This window comes from Phoca vitulina, unplaced genomic scaffold, assembly GCF_004348235.1.
Source record: "Phoca vitulina isolate PV1807 unplaced genomic scaffold, GSC_HSeal_1.0 scaffold36, whole genome shotgun sequence".
In the NCBI taxonomy this organism is placed as follows: Eukaryota; Metazoa; Chordata; class Mammalia; order Carnivora; family Phocidae; genus Phoca; species Phoca vitulina.
The window spans coordinates 8,795,734-8,814,015 of NW_022589739.1; the positions used below are offsets into that span (position 1 = coordinate 8,795,734).

Below are 18,282 nucleotides of genomic sequence, written 5' to 3' on the forward strand. Positions count from 1 at the left end.
TAATCACCTACTCCATTCTTTAAAATTTTCTCTATCAATATAATTTCTTAAAATTTTCTTTTAGCTTAAGGACTTTTCTTGCAGGTTTTTTAGTCTTGGTAGAAATTGCTTAGTGGACAAACTTATTCTCCTCACCCATCTGGGACTTTATTTTTGTCTTTAGGATTGCTGATTCTCTTTCATTTAACCCAAAATTTAGTCCCTTTGATAGAGAATATGGAAGCAAAATAGAAGTTCAGAAGTTCTTCCTCAGCATTACATTTTATCATCAGGTAAATTGCCTTTTTTGCTCTAAAAATACTCCATTTGCTTTGGCCAGCCTTTTTGTAAATCTTATTTTGGACCTTGGCCTCCTGGGGTTCTTCCAAGTCTTGCCACTCATTCACTTATGTGTCTTTTCATCTTTTCTCTGTTCTTTTAGAAGAACTACCTGTACATCTGCTTTTTTTTTTTTTTTTTTTTTGTCCCCTCTGGCTTTCCTATCTGCTTGACAATTTTTGAAATGCTCAAGCAGCAATGCATCTTAAGAGCTTTCCTCTTAGGGACACCTGGGTGGCTCAGTCGTTAAGCGTCTGCCTTCGGTTCAGGTCATGATCCCACTCCCCTGCTTGTGTTCCCGCTCTCGCTGTCTGTCTCTGTCAAATAAATAAAATCTTAAAAAAAAAAGAAAGCTTTCCTCTTAGAAAAGGTCTCATGCCATGGGGCTGTTTGTTTTCAGAACTTAATTCTGCTTTCCTAGGACCTGTGCCACACAACCCCTACTTTGCTGCCACAAATATTGAGTTGGCATGGTCCCTTTCTCCTACAGTTCTCTTTTCATTTCACTGACCAATTTCTTCTTCGGCCAAAGTAGCAGTTCCCCTCCTCTCACCTTCTGCACCTGTTTAACACGAAAGCCTCAGCACGCAAGGTCAGGAGCTTGTCAGCTGTTCCAAGGTTAGCACACTGAGACTTCTGACAGGTGCCAGAGTAGTTGAAGCCCTCCAAGATGACCGTATGCTGCTTCTGTGCTAGAGTCGGCTTCAGGAGAGTCCTGCTCACCACCTCCATAGCTGGATCCTGGAGTGCTCCCACGATAATGTCGTATCTGGCATCTCTCCTCCTGATCCTGCCTGCCCATGTTTTCCAGTGAGGGACTAGCTTTGAGTACTTACAAATAGGTTTCCTTACCAGTACCTCCTCAGTGGCCCTGTTCCTTCAAAATAGCTTAGACTCTTAAGTCACCATGTTTTCCTCAGGTGAGTTTTGCCCACTGGGTCTAGAACTATCTAAGATGTGGAAATATATACACATGTATGTATAGTTATGTGTCCATATATGTATATATACATGCATATATAATACATACACATATTTAATTCTTTGTTATCTTAAGTTAGCTCTTTCTTTTGGTATATAAGTACTTGAGGACGAATGTATTATTTTGGTCCCTTACCTTTTCTTTTCTCCTAATGAAACCTCAGTATCTGCTCTGAAAGAGTGTCAGAGAAGGGAGGAGACAATTTGAGAGCCTGTGAATACATGTAAATTAGGCACTTTTTCAAGTTCAGAAACTTCTAGGGGAATGAGTGTGGAGCAGAGTTGTGGGTAAGGAGCACCTTTTACCAGTCACCCTGGCTGCCATTTTCTATACTCAAAACTAAAAACCACTCAGGATAATGTAGTAAAAAATTATTTTTAATTCTGAGAGTAACTGTGCTGGGTCTTGAGATTCCAGTAAAGGCCAGCAGGCCCAGTATAGTCATCCAGATCAATTCACCAAAGTGTACAGCATGCAAGACCCAGAGCATACCCTAGACTTTTATTCAAGAAGTTCATAGTTTGTCCTTCAGCCACAGAGCACAAGGAATGCCTGTAGTTAAAGAAGTTGGATTTATTACTTTTAGCTAGGGAGAATGCACACCATGGGGAAGCTTGCAACATCACAGTAAGATTGTTAGAAAAACTTTATTATAGGATGTGGGCATGTGTTAGGTGATTTTTGAAGAAGGTGTAAGGATGTGGGGCTTTGCTCTGGATTGGATGCCGTCAGGAAGTGAGGCAAATTCTGTGGCTGGATGGCTGGATATCTTAATAGAGTTTATCTAAAGGGAGAACAGACTAGAGAAGGGCTGAAGCTGTAATTTATGAAGAAGCAGCAGTCCCTCATTATCCGGGAATGGGAGCTATTTGATATTTTTTAGCTTAGACAGTATTCATGTTTTGTCTGTGTTCAGGCAGATTACAGAGTGGTCTTATTACTCTTTCGTCTTGATCCACGGTGGTCACAGAATGGCCTTGTTTAATGTTGATGTTCTGAAATTGCTGACGTTTAACAGGAGAACACCAAGACCTAGCTGTGAGTGCTACGCCAGCTCATACCAACACCAAGGCCTAGCTGATAGTACCAGGCCAGCTTCTGGCTGTCAGAGGCATCTTCTCTGGTGCTCTGATAGGATTTGTAAGTTTTAGTCAGCACTGAATAAAACTGGGTAGAAATAGTACTTACAGGAAGGTTTTATCTATTTCTGTTTCTCAGTCCATTCAAGGAGAGGCTGTAAGGCACGTAAATATAACTTTTGAATAAGGCCAGTTGTGATAAGTGCAATTAAAGAGGATCAAGCAGTATGTTCTAAGTGCATGGGGATGAGATGAGAAAAAGCATGGGGGATGTGGGCAGTATTTGGCCTGGGCCCTGAAGGATAAGCTAGATTTAGACATGTGGAGTTGGAGAGAAAAGCAAAATCACTGGAGTCAGCAAAAAGCAAAGGCTTAGAGGTAAGAAATCACAAGGCAGGCTCAAAGCATGGTGAGAAGTCTAGTTAGGCTGAATCAGGAGTATGTAATGGGAAAGAAATATGAAGAGGTACTTTTGGACTAGATTATAGAATTCAGTTGTTTAGAAATTCAGTTTGTAGGGAAGGCAAAACCAGAATTTGTTAAATACCCACTGTGCATGCAGGGTCCATTGTATATGATATTTAATCTGTAATCTTTTTTTTTTTAATTTTATTTATTTGACAGAGAAAGAGAGCGAGAGTGCACGTGCATGTACAGGTGAGCACAAGCAGGGGGAGCGCACACAGAGGCAGAGGGAGAAGCAGGCTCCGCACTGAGCAGGGAGCCTGATGTGGGCTCGATCCCAGGACCCTGGGATCATGACCTGAGCCGAAGGCAGACATTTAACCGACTGAGCCACTCAGGTGCCCCTAATCTGTAATCCTTGTAACAACCCTGGACAATCCGTGTAACAACCCCAATTATATCCATTTTACAGATGATGAAAATGAGCTCTAGAAAGGCTCATTTAGGGGCATCTGGGTGGATCAGTCCGTTAAGCATCTGCCTTTGGCCCAGGTCATGATCCCGGGGTCCTGGGATCGAGCCCCTCATCGGGCTCCCTGCTCAGCGGAGAGTCTGCTCCCTTACCCCTTCCCCTGCTTGTGCTCGCTCGCTCGCTCTCAAATAAATAAAATCTTTAAAAAAAAAAAAAAAAAAGGTTTATTTAACCTCACTTAAATAGTTGGAGGCCTAACCAGTATCTTAACTAATAACTCTGAAAAGATAGTACTGATTTTACTCACTTTGCTGACTGTGTAACACAGTCTTGTGTTGAAACCACTGAAAGCTTTTGATGGGAGAAAATGGCAAGACCCGTTAGAATTATGCTTTAGGAAGATGACTCCTAACAAAACAGTAATAATTAACATGCGTAGGGTATATGGACTAGGCCCTGTGCTGAGCAACTTAGACACACAAGTATCTCTTCATAGTATGTAGCGTAATTTGGGAGTGCGGAGGTTGATAAAAGATGGAAAAAAATACATGGTTAAATTAGCAGAAAACATCAAAGCAGTGGTGGGCAGAGCACAGCTTTAGGTAGGAGAGGAATGTAACAAGATGAGGGGCCCCTGGAGGAGACTGATGAGGAACAGTCAGCTGTGGTCCCAGGCTCCACTTTAAGTAATGCCGAATTAAATTTGGCCTCTAGAATTTCCTCAGTCTTTAGGGAGAAGCTTACATATCTTAAGGAATTGGCCCATAAGGATCTTTTTTAAACTGCGGTAATCAAATATAAACACATCCAGTTCTTTATTGATTTATTTGTCTTAAGAATGAAATGTTGCAGATGGTTTAATGCTTCTTTCAGAAAGCTCTTTTGTTAACAGTGTTAGAGTTTTTGTTTTTAGCAATAAGGGTGGTTATTAACAAGGGAAAGTAGAACTTCACTCTGTAAAATCCATTAAGTTTGTAGTCAAGCTTAAATGATATGCTAAGTGAAATTTTAATAATTAAATAAACCTAAATATGGGGAAAGCTTTCAATAAACAGGATTTAGTCAAGTCCCATTTTAGAGAATACGTAAGTGCATATAGAGATGGTGAACACAGCTGTTTTCTATTTTGAAAAGTGCAGTTTTAATGTTCTAGTATCTTTAATATCCTGGTCTCTTGAGCTGTTTTGTTTTGTTTTTTGATTTTTATGTATGGGAGAGAGAGAGGGTGGGGTGGGGTGGGAGAGGAGCAGAGGGAGAGGAAGAAGCAGGCTCACTGCTGAGCAGGGAGCCTGACTTGGGGCTCGATCCCAGGACTCCAGGATCATGACCTGAGCCAAAGACAGACGCTTAACTGACTGAGCCACCCAGGTGTCCTTTTTGAGCTGTTTTTTTAAGCAAAATATTTTAAAAACCACAAATCCTCTTTGTAATGTAGCTATAAAGTAGAACGTTTATAATAGTGAAAAATAGAAAATAACCTAAATATTCATCAGTTGGGAGGAGGTGAATAAATTGTGATAATGGACATACTAGGAGATGCTATATGGCAGTTCAAGTGAATGAACTGGAGCTACATATATCAAATCAACATGGTGCATTTCTAGGCCAAAATATTAATCCCCACCCAGAAAAAGAGCAGAAAAGGGAAGTTGTAGAAGAATGAGTATAGTATGATATCATAATATAAAGGTTTTTTTTATTGTAAAATATACATAACAGAAATTTATCATTTTAACCAGTAGGTGTACAGTTCAGTGGCAGTAAGTATGTTCATATTGCTATATGACTGTCGCTACTGCCCATTCATAATATAAAGTTTTAAAACTCAAGACAATATTGTATGTAGTTTATGAATATATACTTAACATAGTAAAGTATAAAGTGCACATTCTGAGAGTACACAAGTCTTCCAGTTACATCTATGTGGTAGGCAGGTATACAAGTGCTCATACATTATTTATACTTTTTTGTACACTTGAGATGTCTAGTTAAAAATTTCTTTTTTAGAAAATTATTTCCAAATGTTTTATAGCCACTGAATTTCTAAACATCCTGGGTTCAGTTCTAAGAAATACAGTACCAAGATCCAAGAGGTGAAGTTGTTCCCTGTTGAAGACAGTTAACTTTATGGGAAAAAAAAATCTCTTCCAAATTGAGCATTCTGACCCTAGCCTACCATCTCAAGAATTTTCTTGGTCACAGGTGGCAGAGGTCATAGGTCTTAAGCCTAAAGGTCTGAGAGAATGACTGTTTTTTGTTGTTTATTTTTTTAATAAACAAAAACCCACAGGAGGAGAGCAGGTTTTAGAAGGTGAAAATGAGTTTCATTTTTAGGTTTGACATGATAGTCCGACTAAAAGGACGTATATACTAATGGAATTTAGAGTAAGAGATGGGAGCTTGAGGGGGAAAGGTCAGAACTAGAGCTTTACATTTTGGAACTTATAATGGATCCATGAGAATGAGTTTGTCAAAGGAAAAAGGATAAAGAAAAAAACATGTTGAGACAAAGATCTTAGGGAGAGGATTAAAGAAGAACCTGTGCATGGGACTGCGAAAGAATAGGTTGAAAGACCAGTTGGTTGGAAAGAAGAACCCAGGAGAGTGGTTCTTGAGATTAGGGCAAGAAAGTTTGACAAGGATTTATTCAGATTAATCCTATATTTATTAAATGAGTAGTATGTGATAATCATTTTCTTGTGTTGCAGTTAAGAGTGAGACCTGAGGGGGAAAAACTATTGGATTTGATGGTTAAGGCACAGTTGCCTTGTTGCTGGAACTATATGGCTCATCTGTAAACTCTTTAATTTAAAGATAGGGACTGTTTTATTTATCATTTATTTTTTAATTTATTTTTTTATTAGGATATGTTAAAGATTTATTTTAGGGAGAGAGAGCGCACGCATGAGTGGGAGGGGTAGAGGAAGAAGGAGAGAGAATCTCAAGCAGACTCCGAGCTGAGCACGAAGCAGGATGTGGGGCTCGATTCCCCTGACCCCGAGATCATGACTGAGCCACAACCAAGAGTCAGACGCTTAAATGACTGCACCACCTAGGTGCCCCTGTTTTATTTATCATTTTAATCTGTGTCTGGCGCACTAAGTGTTCAGTAGTAAATTGTGTGAAGTATTACACCAAATACAAAATGCTGAGATTTCTCCTATGATATAAAACCTATTTTTACCACCTAGCCTATCTGTTCCATTGCTCTCCAATTCCTTCTATTACCTTTGAAAATAGTTTTCCTCCACTTTTCAGCTCTTCTTTGATTCCAGTCTACAAGCTCTTTATCAGTCACGTTTCCCTACTGTTTGAAACCCTACATTTGATTTCCTTTCTTCCGCCCATTACTCACTTATTAACTCAATATAAAGAAGACTATTCTAACAGAGTTGTTCAGAGGTGGCATGAGCTTCCTGGGGGCAATACTGAATTTCCTGTTTGATTGTATTCAGCAAAGTTAGATCTCCATTTAAGGAAGGTGAGGGTATTGAACTCATGTGGTTAGACTAGATGATTTTTTTAAAAACTTGGAGATATAATTCACATACTAGGCAATTTATCTATTTAAAGTGTACAATCAGTGGTTTTTAATATAGTCAGAGTTGTGCAACTATCACCACAATCAATTTTAGAAATTTTTATCACCCCTCCCACATACACACAAAAAATTCCATACCCATTAGCAGTCACTCTCCTTTCTGCCTCCCCCCGCCAGCCCTAAGCAACCACTAATCTACTTTCTGTCTCCATAGATTTGCCTGTTCTGGACACTTCATATTCATGGAATCATGTAATATATGGTCTTGCATGACTGGCTTTTTCTTTTTCTTTTCTTTTCTCATCTTTTCTCTTTTTTTCTTAGCATAATGTTTGCAAAGTTCATCCATATTGTAGCATGTATCAGTACTTCATTCTTTTTTATGGCCAAATAATATTCCATTGCATGGGTATAGCACATTGTATTTATCCATTTATTGTCAGTTGATGGACTTTTTGGTAATTATGAATAATGCTGCTATGAACATTTTTGACACGTTTTTGTGGGAGCCTATTCTTGGGTATATACCTAAGAGTAGAATTGCTGGTCATATGGAAACTTTGTTTACCCTTTTGAAGAACTGCCAGGCTGGTTTTCAAAGTGGCTACGCTATTGTACATTCCCATCAGCAGAGTATGAGAGTTCAATTTTCTCCACATCCTTGCCAATACTTTCTCTTTTTTTTAATTATTACTATAGCATCCTAGCCGGTGTAATATAGTATATCTCATTGTCAGTTTAATTTGCATTTCCTTGATGACTAGTGGTGTTGAACATCTTTTCATGAGCTTATTGGCCATTTGTATATCTTCTTTGGAGAAATGTCTATTAAGAGCCTTTGACCTTTTTTACTTGGGTTATTTCTTTTTATTGTTGAGTGGAAGGAGTTCTTTATCTATTTTGGATACTAGAACCTTACCAGATCTATGATTTACAAATATTTGCTCCCATTCAGTATGTTGTCTTAACTTTCTTGATGGTATCTTTTTTTTTTTTTTTTAAAGATTTTATTTATTTATTTGACAGAGAGAGAGAGAGAGATAGCAAGAGCCAAGAACACAAGCAGGGGGAGTGGGAGAAGGAGAAGCAGACTTCCCGCTGAGCAGGGAGCCCGATGTGGGGCTCGATCCCAGGACCCTGGGATCATGACTTGAGCCGAAGGCAGATGCTTAACGACTGAGCCACCCAGGTGCCCTGATGGTATCTTTGGCAGCAGAAAAGTTTTAAAATTTGAAGTCCAGTTTACCTATTCTTTCTTTCTTTCTTTGTGGTTTTGGTGTCCTGTCTAAAACCATTGCCTAATCCAAGGTCACAAAGATTTATGTCTGTTTTCTTCTAAGAGTTGTGTAATTTTCTTATATTTAGGTCTTTAATCAATTTTGAGTTAATTTTTAAAAATAGTGTAGGTAGGGGTCCAACTTCATTCTTTTGCAGGTGGATATCTAGTTGTCTCCATACTATTTGTTGAAAGACTGGATGATTTTTTTAAGCCTCCTTCTGACTCTGAAGATTACATGATGCCTTGTAGTACATTGGTTTCTGTTATTATCTAAATAGGTGGATAGTCAAGATTTCATAGGATGGCCATCCTTTTCTCAAGAATACATTGTGTCTAAAAACAGGGATTGTCATTAGTCTTATATCAGTTTCTTAAACTTCTCATTTGTTTTCAATTCTGCCCTTCTTTGATTATTTATTTATTTTTAGGATTCTGGTTTGCATCTGGTCTTTGACAGCTCCATTTTCTTTTCTTCCTCTTTTTGCACATAAGTACACCTATCCCACCAACACTTTTAATATGGGAATAGTTCACTCACTTTATTTTTTAACTTTTTCATTTAGGTAGCTTAGAGTTTCTTCTCAAGCCTAACTGTAGCCTAATAAAAATTTCTTCTGAATGTGCCACCAACACCTGGAACTTAGTGTGTGAAAAATGTGTATTTAGTCTTCCCCTTGTCATAAGCCCACCCAGTTTTTTCATTATCTTCTCTTAGTATATTAAACTCCTAACCTTGGAGTTTTCTGACCCTTTCCCTCATTAGTTCTATATTCTGTTCAGTAGTAAATGCTGCTGATCATTCCATGCTCAAGAGCCCTTGGATCTGTTGCTTCCTCTTTATTGTTATAGCCATCCCCTCAGGCCCTTACATTTTAGAGCTTAATTACTGCCTTCTTGTTGATTTCTCATACCCAAGTTTGTCTCTGCATTAGGCCCTATACTCAAATGCTAGATTTAATCCCTTTCAGGTACCCTTTTCATTAAGTCATTTCCCTGATCTTAGACCCATAGTATCAAATTTATCCACCACAAGTTAGCATTATCAACCCTCCACCTCCACTTCCCTCTCCTTATCTCTTGTTACTTCCCTAAATGGGGCCAAACTAATTTGGTAGTTAGCCTTCTTTATTCTTATTTCTTTGTCCTCATCTCTTTCTTGTTGCAGAGTTCTTCTTTCCTTCTGGCATGCCTTTGCTTCTTTATTCTGTGTCTCATTCCCTTCAATGATTGATCCCGTTTGATTCCTCTTTCTTTTTCTCTCTTTGCATTCTTTTAATGCTTAGACATTTAGTTTATCTAGTAATGTCCATGATAACCTGTCCTTTTTTGTTGGTGTTTGTTCTGAATATACTACTTTTTAAAATTCAGTGTGGGAACTGTTGTTTCTATTTTATTTATGGCCCGCTCCTACCTATAGCATAGAGTCCTGAACATAACAGTTGTCCTATAAATCTTCCTGGCTGACAGACTAAAAGTTTTGGGGCGAGAGGTGTAGTGTTTAGCATTGTCAGCATTTTTTAATTTTAGAAGTGCAAAAAAATATTTTTGTGCCATTACCTGACTTTTATTTTTAATTTTCTTTTGTTTTATACCAAGTTTTGGAGACTGCGTTCTCAGTACAGTATAATGAAGTTCAACAACGTATATTACTACAAATATTAAATCTAGTTTATTGAACACTAGCCATCTATCTATCAGATTCTCTCAAGAAAAGGGTTAGCTTTTTGGATGCTGGCTAGGCATTTTTTTTTTGAAGGTGCATTATAGCCTTAAAGCCATGACTCACCATTTAATATATTAAGATCCTTGACAATTTAATAGCTACATAGTCACCAGCACCCAGAATAAGGAGTGTTGACCTGGTTTTCTTCTGTCTGAAGCTCTACTTTTGTTGCTGTCCTCTTGAAAAGCACGTCTTCCCATAAATTCCGTGTCCTCCAAAATCAGTATTGGGAGGGAAAGGAGGATTATTGGAGTGGAGCTGGCTGAGAGAGGGATACAAGACGGAAAGCAGTCTTCCAAACCTAGTAGGGGTTAGCTGTCTTACCTCCCTGCCTGCCCGCCTGCCTTCTTTCTTACCTGAGGAGCACAGCTGACTTAAAGATAGTCATCAGTTTATAGCACCTTATTAACATGAGTGCAAGTTTTTCTTGTTCTTTTCTCTTTAACCCTTTATCTTCAGTCCACATGCCCATTCCCTTTCCCATTCATATGTATCTACTGTGTTTATGTCCCTATACCTACATATTTGCTTGAAAGACCTGCAGTATAATTATGATGTCTTCAGCTTACATAATGGTATTTGCTTTTTACTCAGTGCCGTGCTTTTTAAGAGATTCATGTTGCTGTAGGCACATCTAAAGTGTGATCTCTAAAAGCTGCATAGAATTCCATATTTGTATCCACTCCATTTTGATTTTTCCATTCTTCCAGTTACCGAAATCAAAGTTACTTCAAGTAACTGCTACATTATCGTCACAGCAAACATTCTCACACAGGTCTATAAAGTCTGTAATTTGTACATAGACCATTCTATTTGAGAATTTCTCTGAAATTTATCCACCAGAGTGGGATCACTGGATCACATAGGACAGAGACATACTTAATGTCACTAAGATCTCCTAGCAGAATGGTTGTATCTGTTTACCCTCTTCCCGATGTCTTTGCCAACCTTTGCTGTTATCTACCATTCTCATTTCTGCCCTTCTGATCGGTATAAACAATGCTATCTCATTATCTTAATTTGTATTTTACTCATTGCTTTTACTTTGAATTTGATCATCTTTTCATTTACTTGCTAGTCATTTCAGCTTCTTTTTTCTGTAGGTTCCCTACCCATAGCTTTTGACCATTTTTCTTTTGGGTTTCTTGTGATTTTTATATTAAATTGTAGGAATTCCTTGTCTATTCTAGACATTTACTCTGTCAATGTTAGATGTTGCAGGAGCTTTTCCTTGTCTGTCATCTATTATAGCTCTGTTCGTGGTATTCTTTATTGTACAGAAATCTGTAATTTTGTTGAAGCCAAGTCTAACAGTATTTCTCTATATGGTTTGTATTTTTGGAGTCTGATTTATGAAGTCTTTCTTCTCTCTCATGTTTTCTGCTCTGTAGTGTTAGCTCCCAGTGTTGTTTCCCCACAACCCTGTTTACATGGCCTTTTGAAGAGCGGTCTTTCCTTTCTTACCTGTGGCTCTCAGGAGGCTTGGCAGTTGGTGTTAATGTGTGACTGCCCCTGATGGAGGAAAAAATGCAAGGAAATTGATGCACGCTTTCTCTAAGCCCTGTGCTTCTACTCACAGAACCCTGTGACCCTGTTTGTGCTACATGAATCCTGTCTGCCCAGCAAAAGCTGATCGGAAAGGGATGCATACTTCCCCAAGCAGAGTAATCAAAATCTTCCTCCAAGGAATTTGAAGTTGTGACTAGTCTCTGCTGGCCTCTTGAAGGACACACAAACTGAAGGGTTTTGGGGTGCCCATCTTCCTCCATGTTCACAAAGAAGCTAGAGAAGTGGTCTGCCAGAAGGGAGAATAAAGATCTGCACAGAGAAGCACAGGAAAATGCCTGTGGCACCATAGAGAGGGAGACAAAAGTAGACTGTGAGAGTAGCTGTCCTGGATCCTGATGGCTTTCCAGTTTCTGGTTCTTTTCTCTTCTGAGACCAGATTGCACTTCCTTTTCTGTAGTAGTTAGCGGGGGCTAACTGCTGTAACAGACTCCAAAGTGTATAATGGCCCTAACACAATAGAAGTTTATTTCTCACTCACATAAACAGGTCCAGATGGTTCTAAGTTGGTTGAGTGGCAACACTGGAGGACTCTGTGCCACACAGTTATTCAGGAACCTAGATTGATGGAGGCTCTGCCATTTTCATCACATGACTTCAGAGGTCTCCCCTAGGTCAGCATGAAGCCTGCAGATGGGAAATGAATGTGGAGTTTAATACATGGGACGTTTTATAGGCCAGGCCTTGAATCAGCACATATCACTCCCATTCCTCTGGCTGGAACTCCATTGCATGGCTACATTTAACTGTATAGGAAGCTGAAAAATGTTATCAAGCTGTGGACCTAGAAGGAAGAGAAAATGGGTTTGGTGAACAGCTAGAGATTGCCACATCATATTTATTATGTGTGTCATACCTCTGTATCCTTGTAATCAAGTTCCTGTTTTTTTAACTTGTTTGAATTGGCTTCGGTTATTTATGCCTCAGTGCGTGAGGTGTTTTTCATAAGAGCTATACTTAAAATAGTAGAAGAAATAAATACTGGAGGAGGGGAAAGATGGCAGAGGAGTAGGGGACCCTATTTCAACTGGTCCCCGGAATTGAGCTGGATATCTACCAGACCACTCTGAGCACCCACGAAACCAGCCTGAGATGTAAGAAGATCTGGATCTCTACAAACAGAATATCACAGGCGGTTGGTTTTGAGGTACAAAGCGGAGAGCGGTGATTCTGCGGGCAGATATCGGAGGATAACCGTGGCGGGAGGGTGCCTGGATGTGGGGATCCTACACCGCCGGTGAGTGACAGCCTCACGTGCTGTGGACGGGCACAGACTCGCAGACCGGTAGCCTCGGGAAAGGACTTTAGGGCAACCCCCAGGGTGGAAAACCAGACCGGCGGGGTCGCGCGCACTCGAACCGCAGCCCCCCCCCCCCCCCCCCCCCCCCCCCCGACAGAAACCCGGAGCGACGGTTGCGCGCACGCGAACTGCAGCCTCCGAGAGGGAAACCCGGTGCGCCGGGGTCATGCCGATGAACTGCAACCCCCCGGGTGGGAACCCCGAGCGGCGGGGTCGCGTACGCGCGAACTGGGAGCAGCTGGCGGTTTTAGAAGCACAAAGGGCAGAGACATGCCCCGACCTGGAGGCAGGACTGGGAGCGCTGCGGAGGGGCGCACAACCCAGGCCTCTGTAGTTTATAGCAGCACGGACAGAAACGGAGACAGTGTGGCCTGGAGAGCTCACTGAAGAACAGATTGCGGTCTCTCTGCTCTGAGGCAGAGGGTTGGAAACGGTCTCTTCTGCTCTGACTCGCGGAAGAGACGCGGAAAGCCACCAGGGAAAGGCGCCAGAGAACAAAAGCCCCAAAGACTGATTCCCGCTGAGCCCATCCCCTGCCACAGGGGCGCAGGGCAACTCCGCCCAAACAGGGTTGCCTGAGTAACAGCCCGGCAGGCCCCTCCCCCAGAAGACAGGCTGGGAAAACAAGAGGCCAGCAACCCTAAGGTCCCAAGAAAACAGGTGCATCTTGCTTGGGTTCTAGTCAATCATTTGGACTCTATACATTCCCTCAAACACCCATCAACAGAATGACTAGGAGGAGGAGCCCCCAAAATAGAAGACTCAGAGATTATGACTTATGCTGCAGATTTACAAATGGATGCAGATATAACCAAGATGTCGGAGATGGAATTCAGGCTAGCAATTGTGAAGACAATGGCTAGAATGGAGACATCAATTAATGGCACATAGAGTCTCTAAGGGCAGAAATAAAAGGTGAATCGGCAGAATTTAAAAATGCTATCAAAGAGATCCAATCCAATCTAGATAATCTAACAGCTAGGGTAACTGAGGCAGAAGAGCGAATAAGTGACCTGGAAGACGATATAATAGATAAAAAGGGAAAAGAGGAGGCCAGGGAAAAACAACTCAGAATCCATGAAAATAGAATCAGAGAAATAAGTGACACCATGAAGCGTCCCAATGTCAGAATAATTGGAATCCTGGAGGGAGTGGAGAGAGAGAGAGGACTAGAAGATGCATTTGAGCAAATCGTAGCTGAGAACTTCCCTAATCTGGGGAATGAAACAAACATTCGAGTCCTAGAGGCAGAGAGGACCCCTCCTAAGATCAAGGAAAACAGGCCAACACCCCGGCATGTAATAGTAAAACTTGCAAATCTTAGAACCAAGGAAACCATCTTAAGGGCAGTTAGGGGGAAGAGAGTCCTTACGTACAGAGGGAGGAACATCAGAATAACGTCAGACCTATCCACAGAGACCTGGCAAGCCAGAAAGGCCTGGCAAGACATATTCAGGGTACTAAATGAGAAGAACACGCAGCCAAGAATACTTTATCGGCAAGGCTGTCATTTAGAATGGATGGAGAGATGCAGAGCTTCCACGACCGGCAGAAACTGAAAGAATATGTGACCACTAAGCCGGCCCTGCAAGAAATATTAAGGGGGGTTCTATAAAAGGAGAATGACCCCAAGAGTGATATAGAACAGAAATTTACAGGGACAATCTATAAAAACGTCTTCACAGGCAACATGATGACAATTAATTCATATCTTTCAATAATCACTCTCAACGTGAATGGCCTAAACGCTCCCATAAAACGGCACAGGGTTGCAGATCGGATAAAAAGACAGGACCCATCCATATGCTGTCTACAAGAGACTCATTTTGAACCTAAAGATACATCCCGACTGAAAGTGAAGGGATGGAGATCCATCTTCCATGCCAGCAGACCTCAAAAGAAAGCTGGGGTAGAAATTCTTGTATCAGACAAATTAGATTTTAAACTAAAGTCTGTAATAGACACAGAAGGACACTATATCATTCTTAAAGGGCCTATCCAACAAGAAGGTCTAACAGTTGTAAATATCTATGCCCCCAACATGGGAGCAGCCATCTACATAAGCCAACTGTTAACCAAAATAAAGAGTCATATTGATAACAATACGTTAATTGTAGGAGACCTCAATACTCCACTCTCAGCAATGGACAGATCATCTAAGCAGAAAATCAACAAGGAAACAAGAGCTTTGAATGATACATTGGACCAGATGGACCTCATAGATATTTACAGAACATTCCACCCTAAAACAACAGAATACTCATTCTTCTCGAGCGCACATGGAACTTTCTCCAGAACAGACCATATACTGGGTCACAAATCAGGTCTCAACCGATACCAAAAGATTGAGATTATTCCCTGCATATTCTCAGACCACAATGCTCTAAAACTGGAACTCAATCACAAGAAAAAATTTGGAAGAAATTCAAACACTTGGAAGCTAAAGACCACTCTGCTCAAGAATGTTTGGGTCAACCAAGAAATCAAAGAAGAACTTAAACAATTCATGGGAATCAATGAGAACGACAACACATCGGTCCAAAACCTATGGGATACTGCAAAGGCGGTCCTAAGGGGGAAATACATAGCCATCCAAGCCTCACTCAAAAAAATAGAAAAATCCCGAATTCACCAACTAACTTTACACCTTAAAGAACTAGAGAAAAAGCAACAAACGACGCCTAAGCCACACATTAGAAGAGAAATAATTAAAATTAGAGCAGAAATCAATGAATTAGAAACCAGAAACACAGTAGATCAGATCAACGAAACTAGAAGTTGGTTCTTTGAAAGAATTAATGAGATTGATAAACCACTGGCCAGACTTATCCAAAAGAAGAGAGAAAGGACCCAAATTAATAAAATTATGAATGAAAGGGGAGAGATCACGACTAACACCAAGGAAATAGAAACAATTATTAGAAATTATTATCAACAACTATATGCCAATAAACTGAGCAATCTGGATGAAATGGAGGCCTTCCTGGAAACCTATAAGCTGCCAAGACTGAAACAGGAAGAAATGGACAACCTGAATAGGCCAATAACCAGTAACGAGATTGAAGCAGTGATCAAAAACCTCCCAAAAAACAAGAGTCCAGGGCCTGATGGATTCCCTGGGGAATTCTACCAAACATTCAAAGAAGAAATAATACCTATTCTACTGAAGCTGTTTCAAAAAATAGAAACAGAAGGAAAACTTCCAAACTCATTCTATGAGGCCAGCATTACCTTAATCCCCAAACCAGGCAAAGACCCCAACAAAAAGGAGAATTTCAGACCGATATCCCTGATGAATATGGATTCCAAAATCCTCAACAAAATCCTAGCTAATAGGATCCAACAATACATTAAAAGGATCATCCACGACGACCAAGTGGGATTTATCCCCGGGATGCAAGGGTGGTTCAACATTCGCGTATCAATCAATGTGATAGAACACATTAATAAGAGGAGGGAGAAGAACCATATGGTCCTCTCAATTGATGCAGAAAAAGCATTTGACAAAATACAACATCCTTTCCTGATTAAAACTCTCCAGGATATAGGGATAGAGGGAACATTCCTCAAGCTCATAAAATCCATCTATGAAAAACCCACAGCGAATATCATCCTCAATGGGGAAAAGCTGAGAGCCTTTCCCTTAAGATCAGGAACACGTCAAGGGTGCCCACTCTCACCACTGTTGCTCAACATAGTACTAGAAGTCCTAGCAACAGCAATCAGACAACAAAAAGAAATAAAAGGTATTCAAATTGGCAAAGAAGAAGTCAAACTCTTTTCGCAGACGACATGATACTTTATGTGGAAAACCCAAAAGACTCCACCCCCAAATTACTAGAACTCATCCAGCAATTCAGTAATGTGGCGGGATACAAAATCAATGCACAGAAATCAGTTGCTTTCTTATACACTAACAACGCAACTGTAGAAAGAGAAAGAAACGATTCCATTTACAATAGCACCAAAAACCATAAGATACCTCGGAATAAACCTAACCAAAGAGGTAAAGGATCTATACTCTAGGAACTACAAAACACTCATGAAAGAAATTGAGGAAGACACAAAAAGATGGAAAAATATTCCATGCTCATGGATCGGAAGAATAAACATTGTTAAAATGTCTGTGCTGCCCAGAGCAATCTATACCTTCAATGCCATCCCGATCAAAATTCCAATGACATTTTTCAAAGTGCTGGAACAAACAATCCTAAAATTTGTATGGAATCAGAAAAGACCCCGAATCGCCAAGGAAATGTTGAAAAAGAAAAACAAAGCTGGGGGCATCACGTTGCCCGATTTCAAGCTATATTAGAAAGCAGTGATCACCAAGACAGCATGGTACTGGCACAAAAACAGACATACAGACCAATGGAACAGAATAGAGAACCCAGATATGGACCCTCAACTCTATGGTCAAATAATCTTTGACAAAGCAGGAAAAAACATGCAATGGAAAAAAGACAGTCTCTTCAATAAATGGTGCTGGGAAAATTGGACAGCCACATGCAGAAGAATGAAACTTGACCATTCTCTAACACCACTCACAAAGATAAACTCAAAGTGGATGAAAGACCTCAATGTGAGACAGGAATCCATCAAAATCCTAGAGGAGAACATAGGCAGTAACCTCTTTGACATCGGCCACAGCAACTTCTTTCAAGATACATCTCCAAAGGCCAGTGAAACAAAAGCAAAAATGAACTTTTGGGACTTCATCAAGATAAAAAGCTTCTGCACAGCAAAGGGAACAGTCAACAAAACAAAGAGGCAACCCACAGAATGGGAGAAGATATTTCCAAATGACACTACAGATAAAGGGCTGGTACCCAAATTTTTAAAGAACTTCTCAAACTCAACACCCAAAAAACAAATAATCAAGTCAAAAAGTGCGCAGAAGAGATGAACAGACACTTCTCTGAAGAAGACATACAAATGGCTAACAGACACATGAAAAAATGTTCATCATTATTAGCCATCAGGGAAATCCAAATCAAAACCACACTGAGATACCACCTTACACCAGTTAGAATGGCCAGAATGGACAGGGAAAGAAACAACAAATGTTGGAGAGGTTGTGGAGAAAGGGGAACCCTCTTACACTGTTGGTGGGAATGCAAGTTGGTACAGCCACTTTGGAAAACAGTGTGGAGGTTCCTCAAAAATTTAAAAATAGAGCTACCCTATGACCCAGCAATTGCACTACTGGGTATTTACCCCAAAGACACAGATGTAGTGAAAAGAAGGGCCATATGCACCCCAATGTTCATAGCAGCAATGTCCGCAATAGCCAAACTGTGGAATGAGCCGAGATGCCCTTCAACAGATGAATGGATAAAGAAGATGTGCTCCGTATATGCAATGGAATATTACTCAGCCATCAGAAAAGATGAATACCCAACTTTTACATCAACATGGATGGGACTGGAGGAGATTATGCTAAGCGAAATAAGTCAAGCAGAGAAAGTCAGTTATCATATGGTTTCACTTATTTGTGGAACATAAGGAATAACATGGAGGACATAGGAGAAGGAAGGGAAAAATGGGGGGGGGATTGGAGGGAGAGATGAACCATGAGAGACTATGGACCTGAGAAACAAACGGTTCTAGAGGGGAG

The 18,282-nt window shown here is 40.5% G+C and overlaps 1 protein-coding gene across 5 annotated transcripts in view; it reads left to right on the plus strand.

The window, feature by feature from the left end:
• Positions 1 to 18,282, plus strand: part of RIC3 (RIC3 acetylcholine receptor chaperone) — a 57,463-nt gene that overhangs the window by 8,393 nt on the left and 30,788 nt on the right. The window lies entirely within an intron of this gene.